The sequence below is a fragment of the Mustela nivalis genome (genome assembly GCF_964662115.1).
Source record: "Mustela nivalis genome assembly, chromosome: 2".
Lineage (NCBI taxonomy): Eukaryota > Metazoa > Chordata > Mammalia > Carnivora > Mustelidae > Mustela > Mustela nivalis.
In genome coordinates, this window is record NC_139021.1 from 54,240,833 (window position 1) to 54,257,089 (window position 16,257).

The following is a 16,257-nucleotide window of genomic DNA, read 5'->3' on the forward strand; positions in this document are numbered from 1 at the left end:
ATACATAAAAAGAAATTGTTTTTGTTATTGCTATTCTTTTTCCAGAGTGTAAAACACTTTCTTTCCTTCCTTTCCTTATTCCTTTCCTTTCCTCTCCTTTTTCTTTTTTTTTCTTTCTTTCCTTCCTTCCTTCAATTCAATTAATTAACATCTAACGTATTATTAGTGACAGAGTTCAGTGATTCATCAGTCTTATATAATACCCACTGCTCATTACATCATGTGCCCTCCTTTATGTCCCTCACCCAGTTACCCCATCTCTCTACCCCCCTCCCCTCCAGGAACCCTCAGTTTGTTTCCTGTGATTAAGAGTCTCTTATTGTTTCTCTCCCTCTCTGATTTCGTCTTGTTTTATTTTTCCCTCTCTTCCCTCTAATCTTGTTTTGTTTCTTAAATTCCACAAATGACTGAGATCATATAATTGTCTTTCTCTGATTGACTCATTTTGCTTAGCATATTACCCTCTAGTTCCATCCATGTTGTTGCAAATGGCAAGGTTTTTTTGATGGCTGAGTAATATTCCATTGTGTACATATACCACATCTTTTTTCCTTTTTAAAGATTTTATTTATTTGACAGTGAAAGAGAGAAAGAGAGAGAGAGTGCATACAAGCAGGGGGAGTGAGGGAGAGAGAAATAGACTCCCTGCTGAGCAGAAAGTCCAATGCAGTGCTGGATCTCAGGACCCTAGGATCATGACCTGAGCCAAAGGCAGACATTTAACTAACTGAGCAACCCAGGCACCCCTATAACACATCTTCTTTATCCATTCACATGGCAGTGAAAATCTGGGCTCTTCTCATAGTTTGGCTATTGCGAACCTTGATTCTACAAACACTGGAGTGCAGGTGTTGCTTCAGGTCACTATATTTTTATCTTTGGGGTAAATCCCTAGTAGTACAATTGCTGGGACATAGGGTAGTTCTATTTTCACAGAGTGTAAAACACTTCAAAAAGGAGGATAGGGAGATGGGGATGTATTTACAGACTTGGGAGGAGAGCTCCATGGACTCTATCTCCGTAATACAAACATTTATTCAAGATCTGAAAGAGAATTTGGATACATTATTTCAATACATCCATAAAACAGTCATGTTCAAACATGAAGAGATCAAGAGATACCAGTTTATATTTTTTTCATACTGCAAGAATAAACCACCTTTCAGTTTTCATTAGAAGTCCAGTTTTCCCCTTATGAGGGTCCACAGTTCTTAAGGAAAGCAGTACAGCGCTTACATTAGTGCTTTCTCCTACTATGAATAGCTTTCTAGTCCTCTCCCCAGTGCTCATGCCTTCTCTTAATGTCTTGGTCAAAACTCAACCATCAGTCCAGGAAGTTTGTTCCCAGTTTCACTGCTGGTACCTGATCATGTTATTTCAATCACTTTAGCACATTTATACAACCTACTTCAGAGGGTAGGTAATATATATGTGAGATTAAATAAAAGAATGCCTATAGAGTACTTAATGCTCAGCTTCAAGTACAATATGAATATTCAGTAGCTGCTGTCTGGCATTTTTATTCTAGCATCTACATTAAAACCAATCTGTACTCGTTACTTTTTGATTCCTTAATGGGGTAAAGGAAATAAACAGACATGTATTGATTATCTATGATGAGAGGCACTGCAGGGTATAGAATTAGTAGTTCTCAAGTTGAAACTGACCTGAATTTCAATTCCAACTCTGTCACTTATTTGGACTTCTCTATGCCTCATTTAAATCGAGATAATAGAGATTTGAGGGATATGTATAGATTAAAAATAATTGTAGGTCTCAGTCGGTAGAGCATGTGACTCTTGATCTCAGGGTTCTGAGTTCAAGCCCAATGTTGGGTGTAGAGATTTCTTCAAAATAAAATCTTAATAACAATAATTATTATAGCATTTGGGTCTAGAAGAAGTATTCATTACATCATTTAATATAAACTATTAGTTAATATTTGATTGCATTTTGAGAATCTGATAACGGCTCTGTATCCCTTCCCTAAAAATAATCGAACAAATAAATAACTCTTCACATCATTTTCCATGTAATTCCAGGGCTTTGTTAATATAAAAACCAATCAAAACCTTTTAGTTGGCACAAATAATTCAGAAAAATTGTTACAGGGTAAAGAATTATAGTTGCTCTTAGAACACAGACTATCATCCTCAAGAAAGACAAACAATATTTTATGTCAAAATTTGGATCAAAACTCTGAGCTTACAGAATGGTATCTCCACCAGGTTATGATATGACCAGGACTGAAATTCCTGCCCTGACTGTCCTCATTACAGGCTTGAAAACCTGGCAGATAATTAAGTGCAACCTGTAGCTGAACAGCCTCAGTCGCTTTTCTATAAAATGGGTACATTCTGACAATAGCATTATGAAGATTAAGTAAGCACAAGTAAACTCTCCTAGCACCTGACGGCCAAGAAATAATGTTTTAGCTCTTTTATTTCTCCTTTTTCTTCTTGCTTTACTCATTTCTTTCCTTACCCTGAGTTATTTTGTTCATGATCCACAATGGTGAATTTTGTTCATGATCCACAATGGTGAAGTCACTGTAATGCTTTTACTCCAATACTGTCAGATAATTTCTAGCATAATAGGCAAAGAAAGCCTAAGAAATGTTTGCGGTAAATAGTACCATTATTACTTCATTTTATTAACCTCATTTGTCTAGAAATGTGTCTGGGCCTCCTTTACTACTAGTTGTTCATCCATAGGCACAAACTGGATGTGTATCAGATATATTAAACCTCTGGAAAATTATCTCTGGTGCCATTTGGGGTTCCATTTATATACTATATAGCTTTCCTAAAACTAAACTATCATTTCTAATCCTCTTCCGTTTTAATACCCTAAAACATGGCTTCTAATTAATGGTTATATTGGCGTTATATTCATTCCTCTTTGCTTTTTCTCTGATTATAACAGGTATTACTGGAGAAGTTAATGACACAGGGTTTCTGAATATGAGGAAGGTCAAAGAGGAAAATATGATGAGTAAGGTAAGATAATCACATAGAGAACTAGTGGAGCTTTAGCAGTAACAAAGCCAGTGAAATTATAGTTAATTAATCAGGAGTCAGGAAAATTTTGTCATGTGTTGCCATTAATTGGCTAAGTAGAGTAAACAGTCTTGCAATAAAGAGCAAAGAGCGGAAAATCTATCTTTCCTGTCAGCTTCTTTTGCTTGTTATCAGAGCAATTATCTCCTATTTTGTGAAACAATAACAATTTATTGTTTGATTTAAATGTTACCATTATAAGATATGGATATATATGAAACCTATAAAACTTTATTCATAAATTTAGTATTATAGCATCATGTATTCCATGGTAAAAATGATTTAGGAGAAATGTAGAATTCATGCAAAGAATAATAATTTTTAAACCTAAGAAAATTTTTAAAAAGATTGCTGACTTTGTCTTGGCATACTTTCCTTTGTAGAATATGTTAGAGCCAGTCTTTTTTTTTTTTATTAAGACTTACTGTACTATAGGGGCGCCTGGGTGGCTCAGTGGTTTAAGCCTCTGCCTTCAGCTCAGGTCATGATCTCAGGGTCCTGGGATCGAGCCCCACATCGGGCTCTCTGCTCAGCGGGGAGCCTGCTTCCCCCTGCCTCTCTGCCTACTTGTGATCTCTCTCTCTATCAAATAGATAAATAAAAATCTTAAAAAAAAAAAGTTTAAAAAAAAAAAAAAGACTTACTGTACTATAGAGAAAGCCTCTATTCATATTCATAATCACCAGGCAAATCAAGGAGCTGACTTGCTTAGAATTAGTAACTCCTTTTTTTTTCACTTCTTAACGAAGAAACATTTGACAAGAAAAAACAAAAGCCTACTTTTGTTAAAAAAATAATAAATGATGGAATGTTAGAAAATTAATTTGTTTTTCACAAATAATGATCAATAACTACTAAATACTGATCCGTGTAAATGAAACAGTCTCCTTTTGCTATCTGATTCTAAATATGAAATACATTCATGTTGAGGAATCATTTCAAAGCAAATGTGTTTGTTTTGGCTTTTTTTTTTTTTTGGTGACTGAATGAATAACCATATGTGTTGTAAAATCAATCTGTTTTAATTTACATAATTGCTAAATATAAAATAAAATTTAGAAGTCTTTTCACTTTTCATTTTAACTTTGTAAGGAGACAAAGAAAACTGTGCTTTCTATCATATTATAGTTTTTGCTCAACTACTGCTGCCAAAATCCTTAACAAGTAGTATTTTCTGTGTCCTTTCAGAACAACCTCCTTGCACAAGTGTCATTTAAAAAAAAAAAAAAATCAATAGCCTTAGGAGACCTTTCAAAGAAGTCATTGCCAATGATTCATTTCTCAAATATGACCTAATTTAGCAATAAAATGATGTCAAACTTTATAGTTTTTTCTCAGTACATTAACTTTGGACGCCTTTTCCTAGATGACAGAGATGGCTTCTATACAACACACATGGAAATATACACACATATCATTTGACCTACTTTCCATCTGTAATTTCACACTGAATTCTTCTTGCCATTCACCAACACCAAGGCCAGTTTATCAAACTCCTTTTCTCTGCTAGCTAGTTTGCTTTCAGGAAACAGGGAGCAATTTGTGTGTACTCTTTAAGTTTATCTACATCTTATTTATGAGCTCCGAAGACATTATTTTTATTTACTGGTATCTTGATCATTTCATACAATCACTTCTCTCTAACTATATCTGGCTTGCAGGACTAGCCTTATGATTGGAAATACAAGAAAGATCCAATGCCTAAAAATATCTTCCCATCTACTAACAGATGCTTGACAGTCAATTCTCACCCCTTTATCTCCAAACCTCATCCCTTTAACCTAAATCTTTCTTTCCCATTGAAATTCAAATATCCATTGTACCTTAAGATCTTAGTCATTTTTTTCCTTAGCTTGAATAATCCAAAAGCAAATTTTGATGATGTGTAGGAGGAAAGAGAACTTGAGGGCATTAGATTTCTGCAGAGGGTATTAGGTAACAGAGGGAATAGAATGATAGACTCACAGGGGAAAGACTAAGAAAGTAGAGTTTGATGAAACTTAAGCAAACATTGTAGTTTTGCCTCTGGTCTATTCTAGTCAGTTAGACACAGAAGTTTTGAAGGTTACACCCAACTTATACTGTGTGCCCCTGTATCTTACAGAATGTATAATATAATTCAAACTGCAAGAAACAGGCACATTCCTACATGGCCTTGGCCATGCACCATTTTGTAGCCTGCCCACTTTGAGCATCAGAAAGTACCTTGAAGAAATCTAGCTGATATTATTTTAAACTTCTCACTTCCCAAACTGAAACAATTTTTATTTAAAAATTAGGCTCTTTAGAACCACAAAAAGACCGCAAAATTATTGATTGACAAAAATCAAATGTTTACTACTGTAATATATTGTGTATAATTGATTGGCTGTTTCTCCTAAGTATATATTTAAGTGCCCCATATATTTAGGTATTCCACATAATCTAAAAATTTTAATGGGTATAACTACAAGATGATCCAGGTGTCAACCATAAAATCCTCTCTTGTAAAGCTGGTGAGGGGTGCCTGGGTGGCTCAGTGGGTTAAAGCCTCTGCCTTGGGCTCAGGTCATGATCCCAGAGTCCTGGGATCAAGCCCCACATCAGACTCTCTGCTCAGCAGGGAGCCTACTTCCTCCTGCCTGCCTCTCTGCCTGCCCACTTGTGATCTCCATCTGTCAAATAAATAAATAAAATCTTAAAAAAAAAATTTTAAAAAAAAGCTGGTGAAATCCTTTGCTACAAAAAATTATGTCTCTATCTTATATCATTGTTTCTGTATTAGTGTATTAGTGGTATCTATATTCCCCAGCAGGTTACTTTTCATGCTAGTAAACTCCGAAGTTGTTTCCCTGAATCATGAATGGAATACAAATTGCAGAGATTTCTCCATTTCTGTTTATAATTTAACAAATCTCAGCTGAAGGTGCAAAGTCTTCATTGAAGATTTCTGTGACTTTCTATCGTCCTAAACTTCCTTGTTTCTTATGTCAATATTAAGTTTCTAGATTTAAATGTGATGCTTTTCTAATGTATACTCTGATAAAAATTTTCTTTTCCTTTAGAATTATTAATAAAAGTGGTATTTTCATGGGAGGAAAAGTGTATCATCTCTACTACTTTGCTTTCAGTACTTTGGGACTGCATCCTCAGTTGCATAATAGAAAACCTGGCCTGGCATCAACTGGTGGGATTAAAAACCACTGTTTCACTTACTTGAAATTAAAATATTTACATCAATTTCTCTTTGTTTTGCAAATAGAATAGAGGACACAGTGTGGGTGTGGCCCATGAATCCACTTCTGTGACTCATACTGCTTCCAACTTCTTTATAAGTAACAACTTTACCAAGTACTGGGGCCAGGTTTGGTTACTGTTGTTGGTTCTCAACAGTTTAATATGAGGCACCTCTTGAAACTATTTCTTTGCTAGGTCTGTAAAGTAGCTCTCCCATATCTTCCCCCAACTCTTGTATTCTGCTGCCTATATAAACTTAATATCTGTAAATAGTCCATTGTGTTTGTTTTGTTGATGTATTGGCTATTTTCCAAGATTCTGTTGTTGACCTTGTCTGTTTAAGGATGACCTTTTGGTGATGTTGTTATAAAACTTCTTAAGAAAAGTGAACAGATGTGCTCATCTAGCCCTCTTCTAAAGACTGCAAAAATCCAGTTGTTTTAAAACAAAATGGCTTGGTATAGAGGGCTGTGGCTATTTCATCTGCCCCTGCATGCTTTAAGCTTCCACAACTAAAAATTAGCTCTGCAACATATAATCACACACAAAGAAAAAGCAAAAAGGAAACCAGTAAGGAAATTTTTCTGCTAGACACATGAATAGTATTGATGGATAGGCCTGCTACTTTTAACACTCTCATAAAGATGGTAACCAAATAACCAATTCAATAAAACAACCACTTCTTCCATGAGAAGAATTAATGGACATGATGTTAGGAGTATTTGATCTGGCAAGAATTTTGGAGGTCTCCTTTTATAGAGGAGGAAGATGAGGTCTACAATGGTTAAGTGACTTGTTGAAAGCAGGGAGAGGACTAGGATCAGAGTTGGGTTTTTCTGCCTCTCCATTCAGGAGGCCTGAGTTTATTCTGTGACTGAATTTGCTGAGTGTTTATGCATTTACATTGAGAGAACTCATTTGTACCATATTTATTTTTATTGTTTCTAGCAGAAGCAAGTCAGTAATTTTACAGGTAGTATAGTATAAAATTAGCCCAGTCAGTCAAACCAGTCAAAAATTAGTCAATCTAATATTCCCAAAGAGACAATGCTTTTTGGGTTCTTAAAAAAACAAACAAACATTGGGCTGGAAATGAGAATTAGACAATGTATGTTTGCCTGTGTGTGGTATGTTCAAATTTCAAAGATAAGAATATAATTTTTGAGTTTTTTATTGTCTGGTTATATATGATGACATAAAACTAGAACACTTATAGTTTAAACAATATACTTGCAGTGTTTAATTATTTTTGTAAGCACCTTTATATAACTCTACAGTTTTAATGATAATTAATGGGTGTGGTCCATTAATTATGTATTTGTGTATTTTCAAGCTAACCCTGATAAAAAAACATTTTTAAGTATCCTAAATTATGTGAAGACTAGAAGTACTATTGGTCTATCTACTTTACAGAAAGTAGTTGGTGTGTAGCCTTGAAATAATGACGCACCAATATCAGAAAACAATTCTTAGATTAAAAAACTCATTCTTGGGGCACCTGGGTGACTCAGTGGATTAGGCCTCTGCCATCAGCTCATGTCATGATCTCAGGGGTCCTGGGATCGAGCCCCGTATTGGGCTCTCTGCTCAGTGGGGAGCCTACTCTCTCTCTCTGCCTGCCTTTCTGCCTACTTGTGATCTCTCTCTCTGTCAAATAAATAAAAATAAAATCTTTAAAATAGAAATAAGGGGCCCCTGGGTGGCTCAGTTGTTAAGCATCTGCCTTTGGCTCAGGTCATGATCCCAGGGTCCTGGGATTGGGGTCCTTGTTCCTCGGGAAGCCTGCTTTTCCTTCTCCCACTCCCCCAGCTTGAATTCCTTCTCTCTCTGTGTCTCTCTCTGTCAAATAAATAAATAAAATCTTTAAATAAATAAACAACTCATTCTCCTCATGATGTGTTATCTTCTTACAAAAATTTAGTTCAAAGATTTTGCCTTTTTAAGGTTTCAATCACTTTTCACCATTGTTTCCATGCATTTTCTTGTTAAGTTTGCCTGATTTTGTTGTTGAGCAACCTTGCATTCTTATTGGACCATGATGATTACTAATAATTTTTTAATATGCCCATTTGTATATAGTTTCTTTAAGAATATCCTGATATTTTTGTCTAAGAGGCTTTTGTATAAGAAGCTATGTAAGAGGGTTCTTCATTGCAATTCATAGTTCTATAGGAATATAAGTGATAGAATAGTGTTTTACAGAAGACTTGGAAGAATGCCAACAGTACATTGGAAAAGCATTAGATCTTACTTCCTCTCAGTATGCTTTTTTTTTCTAGAAAGGGTAAAACCAGTGAGATGACAAGTTAAGGGATTTGCCAAAGGATTTCAAAGAAACATAAAGAAAATGTTCCTTTTATTGACTAGATTAAATTATTGTTTTTCTTTTACTCCAAATTCTAGAAAAAATATAAATCCATATTATTTTGAAAAATAAGTTCCACTTAAGACTTACATGGGTAATTGAATTTTATCAGGCTTTCATATCAAACTGAACTGTTAATTAAATTCTCTTCACTTGTTTGCTTTTGTCCCAGACCTCCCTCTTCAGTTCAGAAATATCCAGATGGGACAGGCATCAGTAGCCTTAATATTTCCTGTCTGGATAATAGGGAGATATAAGGGGACTACCAGCACATCTCTAGCACATAGTGAGAATTAATATATAACACTCCCAGTGTATATCAGAAAAAAAACAAAAAAAGTGGTTCCTTTAAATAATCCTTTTCAGTGATAATAGAATCAAAGAAACAAAGACATTTTGTTACTAAAGAATCATAAAGAATGTCCTAAATATAAGAGACGAGCCCCACTAATGCCAAACCAATAATGCAGAGCTGACAGTGCTGCCAAGAGACAGTCTCCTGTGCTGACACTACCTTCACAAGTTTGGAAGGCACCCCAAACATCATCTATTTTCTTTATAACCTTCCTTGTCTCTAGCATTTAAAGATACACCTGAGGGCACCTGGGTGGTTCAGTAGGTTAAGCCTCTGCCTTCAGCTCGAGTCATGATCTCAGGCTCCTGGGATAGAGTCCTGCATCGGGCTCTCTGCTCAGCAGGAAGCCTGCTTCCTCCTCTCTCTCTCTCTCTCTGCCTACCTCTCTGCCTACTTGTGATCTCTCTGTCAAATAAATAAATAAAAATTTAAAAAAAAGATACACCTGATACTGTATGCATTCTATTTCTATTTTGGAGGTGATCCCTTCTTAGGGGTATGAACACTTTAAACTTAGTTTAAAGTGTTGATTATTTGCCCTTCTAAAACTTTAAACTACTGTCATTTAAGTTTATAATTATATGGCCACTCTAGATGTCCGTTTCCTTACTTATAAAGAGGGGCTTGCAATACTTTCCTTTCCTTTCAAAGGATTAAATCTGATATGCTAACATGGTATCTAAATCTGATATGCTAGCTGAAGGTAGAGAACATTCAATGTGAGTTCCTTTTATTATTATTATCTTCACGGTGCGTGGCCCACTTTCAGTTTTCTAAGATTTACTAGTATAGTTCATACCTTCTAGGAATACATACATGGTCTCTGATCATATTCATTACCAAACTGAAGACTCATAATTCATTTTTAATTCCCACATTCTTACTTCCCAGCTCAGCTACTTTTTTCTAAATTTTTCAGAATTCAGTTTATTTTAGCAGGCATCATTTGAGCTACTATAGAGTGGGAAGCATTACAGTAGGCCTTGATTAGAAATGTAAACAGGATCCCTGTCCTCATGAAGCTTATAGTCTAGTGTCAACTGTAGTAAAGAGACAAAAAAATTGCAATCAGACCTCATAAATTCTGGGAGTGGCAGGACTATGCCCCTAAGAGAACACATAACTGAAGCATTAAATCAGATTAGGGAGAATGGGAGATTAGGAGACCTTCCTGTTCTTATAGGCTTTTCTCTAGAGTTGGCAATAGATCTGTACCTGCATTCCAGGTGTAGGTCAACCAACCAGCCTTACATTCCTCTTAGCATGACTAAACTTTATTTATTTTTTAAGATTTTATTTATTTATTTGACAGAGAGACAGCAAGAGAGGAAACACAAGCAGGGAGAGCGGGAGAGAGAGAAGCAGGCTTCCCACTGAGCAGGGAGTCCCATGCAGAGCTCAGTCCCAGGGTCCTGGGATCATAACTTGAACCTAAGGCAGACGCTTCAGGACTGAGCAACCCAGGCACTGCGTGACTAAGTTTTAGACAGTTTCTTCCTGACTACATGCCCCTAACCTCTCCTTACTTAAAGCATTTGCTTTAAAAAAAAAAAAAAAAAAAAAAGTGCAACTGTAAATTCTTTCTCTGTCCTGTTGAGATATAAATCTTTTCCAACTTCTTAATAGTTTTACAACCAAGGAATATCTTTCTCAATGGCCTTGGAGCCATATGTTTGAAACATATTCAAGAAAGATAGCACCCCCATTCTCTATGGGTAAGAGTCTTCTTCAAGAAGTGCCAGTTAGAAACCACTGGTGACATAATTGCCTCTGACTAATCTCCCCACTTGGAGTCCTCCAGTTACTATTCCACTAATTCACCCCGGCACTGAAAAACTTTCCAACCTTTTTTTTTTTTTTTTTCAGCAGAGTTGAGTCCAATCTCTCCCCTATTGCAGTAGTCTTGAATAAATTTTCCCTTGCCTATTTAATTCTGCCACTTGATAGGATGTGTCTAAGTTTTGTACAAGCAGGAAAAGCTGATTTTTACTTAGTATTCTACTTATTGATGTCTAACACTTAGTCAATCTTTGTAACTGCTGATTAAAATAAACCCATCATGTCAATCAATATCCAGAGGGCTCCAAACTCTCACTAGCAATAAATGAAGCTCCCGAGTTCACTATCTCTAACTGTAAGGAGAATTTTTTCCCCAGAAATATATTTCTTCACACCTAGGCACAAAATGTCCCTTTGCTTCAAAGAGACTGTGAGTAACCTAAAATATTCACTCTTCCTTGTAGCTGTATACTCATTCTTTTGGTATTTCAGTGATTTCAAAGGAACAGAATCATGAGCAAACTTGGGAGCAATTCATCATTCACCATCACTAAATTACTCAGCAAGGACTCTACCTGCTGTACCCTCCACGAAACTCACTACAGGATCAACTGAAGCACTGACCTCTCATACACTGAGACAGAATTTCAGATAATTGATGGTTTTAACCAAAGTTCTGAATTTTAAAATGGATGGAAATTTCTAAATCAATCATAGTAAATTATAAATTATCTTCAACAAAGGCAATGTAATAAAAACTTCTAACAATTGCTGTAGAATTTAAGCTTAAATTTAAATTTAATTTTAAAGTAAATAAAAATATTTACTGCATTTTGATAACATTTTCTCATTATAAAAACCGAATTTTTTTTTCCTAATGTGCATACTTGCTAAAACAGCTTTTTCTATTTCCAAAAAAAAGTGTTACTAATTTAAGGGCATATTATACAACATATGGTACCTCAGAATTAAAGAAATATGGGAGAATGATTCTGATTACCTCCTCATGCTATGTGAAAATTCATTACTCCAAACTTTCTTGGACAGTTTTTTTTTTTTTTTAAGATTTATTTATTTATTTGAAAAAGAAAGAGAGTGAGCAGGGGGAAGTGGCAGAGGAAGTGAGAAAGATAGTCCCTAGTGGACCCTGCCCAACACAGGGCTCAATCTCATGACTCTGAGACATGACCTAAGCTGAAACCAAGAGTCAGTTGCTTAACTGAGTGAGCCAGCCCCTCACTGGACAGTTTTTTTTAAAAGATGCCAGTAATGTAACTCACACAAACACCCATAAGTATATCCTTTTTAAATACATGGGACTTCTATTACTTTAATGAGTTGAATATGATATCTTATAATCATACCTTTGCTTTTATAATATATTGTGGATGCAGTGTCTTTGGTAGGAAACGTATCCCATGAATTATAATAGTAACATTAGTGGAAAATGCAATATTATTTTAATACACAATGGCAGGAAACTAGGACAGATTTTCAGCAAAAGAAGAGAGTTGCATATATTTGGCCTTTGTTAACGGGCCCATTTCTCCCTGGTAATTGCCTAGTCTTTATGTACGCATTACAGTGCATTGCTCTTAAGGAAACCCAGCATTCTTCACTCTGTAACCTATTCTTTCCACAAAATACTGGTGAACATAGCCATTAGCTCGATGTGAAGTGGATGTATAGATCAAAATTTCTTCACAAGCTCACTTAACCAAGGTACCAAATACTTACCCAGATTCCAAAACAAATCAATTGAAGAGCTAAGTGTACAAAAAAAATCCTGTAACACCCTAGATTCCAGTGAGGTACAGTTTTTATTAATTTTATTAATTTTATACCACTTAGCAAGCTCAGGTTGTGTCTTTTTTCTTTTTTTAAAATTTTTTATTTGAGATAGAAAGAGATAGCGTCAGCTGGAGGGAGAGGGAGAATCTCAAGCAGACTCTATGCTGAGTGCAAAGCCCAGCACAGGGCTGCATCCCACAACAGGGAGATCATGATCTGAGCTAAAACCAAGAGTTGGCCATTTAACCACTGAGAGACCCAGGTACCTCCAGATTGGGTATGAAAACATTTTATTAATAATTTTATGAAAATATTTAACAACAATTTAGTATTAGAATGTTAGAAAAGAAAATAGGCCAATAAAAGTGCTTTTCCTGGTTTAAATGAAAATTCTGAAGTTAAGTAAATTGGACAAAATATGTTGCTGTTTAGTAAGTTAAATAAATTAAATTTAGATGTTCCCCTTTTATCAAATTTTATAAATCCATTCAGATTAATCTATAATCAAATTTTATAAATTTTATCAAATTTTATAAATCCATTCAGATTAATCTGGAAAACTTCATCAGGAGGTTTAATAATATTTGAAGGTAGAATTTTTTTTTTTTTAATTTTCTGGCTGATTTTTTAAAAAGTGACTAGGGCAAGATTATATAAATCAAATAGGTGCAAACAACATCTTAGCTAGTCCACGTCAGTCACTTTCCTAAATTTCAAGGTGATTAATTACTCAACTTATCTTATGACTTCAATTTTAGAAAGCCTCAAATTAGCAGCAAGTTTTATCTGAGTCAAAGCAGTAGGGGTTCTATGGAAAGATTTGTTAGATTAATTTTTCCTCAATTGAAATGTAGATGATTAAGATACATATTAATTTACTATAAAGAAGTCACATATTCTTCAGTGACTAAAGTCTTCCCTTCTACGCTCCTGATGGCCACTTGGGTGAAAAACTTAAGAATACTGGTTTAGCTCTTTTTTTTTTCCTGATTCAAAACATCAGTACGAGTGATGATGAGCTGCATGACTAACTGAACAGGAAGCTCCTCAAACATTTTTTTTTAACTCACTAGCAATTTTATATCAAGGAGCAGCTCACGAAATAAGTGCTGAATGAATGAGTGGACAGATCCCATTCATACATTGTCATAATAACTAAATACTTCTTTAGAAATCTGAGGTTTAGGGGCACCTGGGTGGCTCAGTGGGTTAAGCCTCTGCCTTCGGTTCAGGTCATGATCTCAGGGTCCTGGGATTGAGCCCCACATCGGGCTCTCTGCTCAGTAGGGAGCCTGCTTCCCTGTCTCCCCGCCCACCTACTTGTGATCTCTCTCTCTGTCATATAAATAAATAAATAAATAAATAAAAGTCTTTTAAAAATCTGAGGTCTAATTTTGTGGTCAAGTACTGAAAGATGAAAATAGAATCAGTACTTCCATTTATTTATAACATGACCTCTCTCCTCAGTAGATGGTCAAAAAGGTTAGTTTACCAGTGGTTTCAGAAAACACACTAAATGGGTTAGAAGAATCAAAATATTTATGGTATATATTTAATTGGTTTGGGAACTGAGTGAACAGGTATTAGTTCTAAAGACAATCTGGTGCCAGTTTCAGTGATGAGGTCTAAACTGCACAGGTTTCAAACACAGCCCCACACCTTATTAATTTTGGCTCACTTAATAATGCCTCCTGATGCTGCCACACAGTCCCTTATTTTAAGATAATAGGTGATTTAACTATGTATATGTGTTTTTTTTGATATTACATAGAAAACTAGATTCAACATTTTGTATGTGGTATGAGAAATATGATACTCGGGGTATATTGCTATTTATTATAAACCCAGATTTATATAAGTTTACCTCAACTGAAAAAAAAATTATCCTCTTTAATATAATTACTGACTATCTTTTCCTCCTTAACTATATGGCCCTATATCTAGGGTACTTACTTGTGCAAGATGCCAAAGTTATCACCACTGGAATGGTGCCATAATAGAGACAGATTTTCCAAGTGAAGTCAAGTAGGCCTCATGGTTTTAGCATTATCAAAAAATGAGCAGTTTTGGTACATTAGTGCAATACAAAGCCATGGGTTTGTATAGCTATTCAGGAAACAGTCAAAACACCACATGGCCAGTAGGCTGGCCAGCTTTTGTAAACTACAGTAAAATAGTTTTCATAAAGTAATCTAAGGGGTATTCTTGATCTAAACCCAAGCAGAATGGGATTAAATATATAATTCCTTGCAGGAAGCTTGGTCATGGAAAAAATCTGTCACTTAGGATGGCAATTCAGCTTAACAAGTGAAGCAATGAGACTGATGGAATACACCCTTTCCAAAAGGAAGAAGTTATAACAATTTCTATTGGTGGTGACAGTATTTCCATAGGCCTCTGTTTCCAGGAGGTTATTTACACTGTCACAGAAGAACACTGAAAACACATCGAGCCCCACATCGGGCTCTCTGCTTGGCGGGGAGCCTGCTTCCCCCTCTCTCTGCCTGCCTCTCTGCTTACTTGTGATCTTCGTCTGTCAAATAAATAAATGGAATCTTTAAAAAAAAAAAAAAGAATCAGAAAAATATTTTAAATCTCTCTTGACAAAAAGAATGAAGCTTTTAAATTAAGAATAACCATTATTATCATTACAGAACTATATTATTATTAATATTTTATTATAAAATAAATTATTATATTCAGGGAAGACAGACTGGCATCACATCAGCATTATATCACTAAAACATAATCAGTACACAAAATGTGCTAAGCCTAAACTAAGGATTCTCACTTTTGATCTTAAGGTTATGACAGTTTATCACAATTTTTGAGTAAAACTTATTTTCAAACTTATTGTATCTTACTATATCAGAACTATTTCAAAAAGGATCTTGCGGGGGTGCCTGGGTGGCTCAGTTTTTGAGTGTCCACCTTCGGCTCAGGTCATGATCCCAGGATCCTGGGATCAAGCCCCACATCTGGCTCCCAGCTCACTGGGAAGTTTGCCTCTCCCTCTCCGACTCCCCCTGCTAGTGTTCCCTCTCTCACAGTGTCTCTCTCTGTCAAATAAATAAATAAATCTTAAAAAAAAAAAAAAAAAGACCTTAGTCAGTTAGTCATCTCCGTTAAAAAAAAAAAAAAAAAAAATCCAAGCCATCCCTTTTCTCTGAAATCTTTGGAGGTTGCTATGACAATAGCATTTCTAGCTTAGCTCACAATTCATGTTCTTTAGTTCTTATCCAAAGTAACCTGGTTCTGCTTGCTAGGTACCATCTTCTAAGAGTCCAAAAGATAGCCCCAAAAGTTTACTCCAGAGACTAGGACTGGGAAACAATAGAATTATTAAATGCTGAACTTTAAAAAAAGCATTTGTACATATAAACTACCAAAACTGTAGTGAGAAGAAATAGAAGACCTGAACAGACCTATAATCAGCAAAGAAATTGAATCAGTAATCAAAAATCTCCTAATAAACAAGAATCCAGGGCTGGATGACTTCTCAGGGGAATTCTACCAAACATTTAAAAAAGAATTAACACCTATTCTTCTGAAACTATTGGCAAAAGATAGAAATGGGAGGAAAACTTCCACAGTCATTCTATGAGGCCAACATTACCTTGTCCCAAAACCAGACAAAGACCCCACTAAAAAGAAGAATTATAGAGCAATATCCCTAATGAACATGCATGCAA

General features: G+C 35.4%; 1 protein-coding gene and 1 long non-coding RNA gene across 2 annotated transcripts in view; one reads left to right on the top strand and one right to left on the bottom strand.

The window, feature by feature from the left end:
* Nucleotides 1–15,138, top strand: part of LOC309859064 — a 107,690-nt gene extending 92,552 nt beyond the window's left edge. The window contains exons 3-4 of the long non-coding RNA XR_014308524.1: nucleotides 2,926–2,999; nucleotides 14,819–15,138. This is a non-coding gene — a long non-coding RNA (uncharacterized lncRNA). The remainder of the gene's footprint in view (nucleotides 1–2,925; nucleotides 3,000–14,818) is intronic.
* PKIA (cAMP-dependent protein kinase inhibitor alpha) overlaps nucleotides 1–16,257 on the bottom strand; it is a 92,281-nt gene that overhangs the window by 44,178 nt on the left and 31,846 nt on the right. The gene's annotated exons all lie outside the window — the stretch shown is intronic.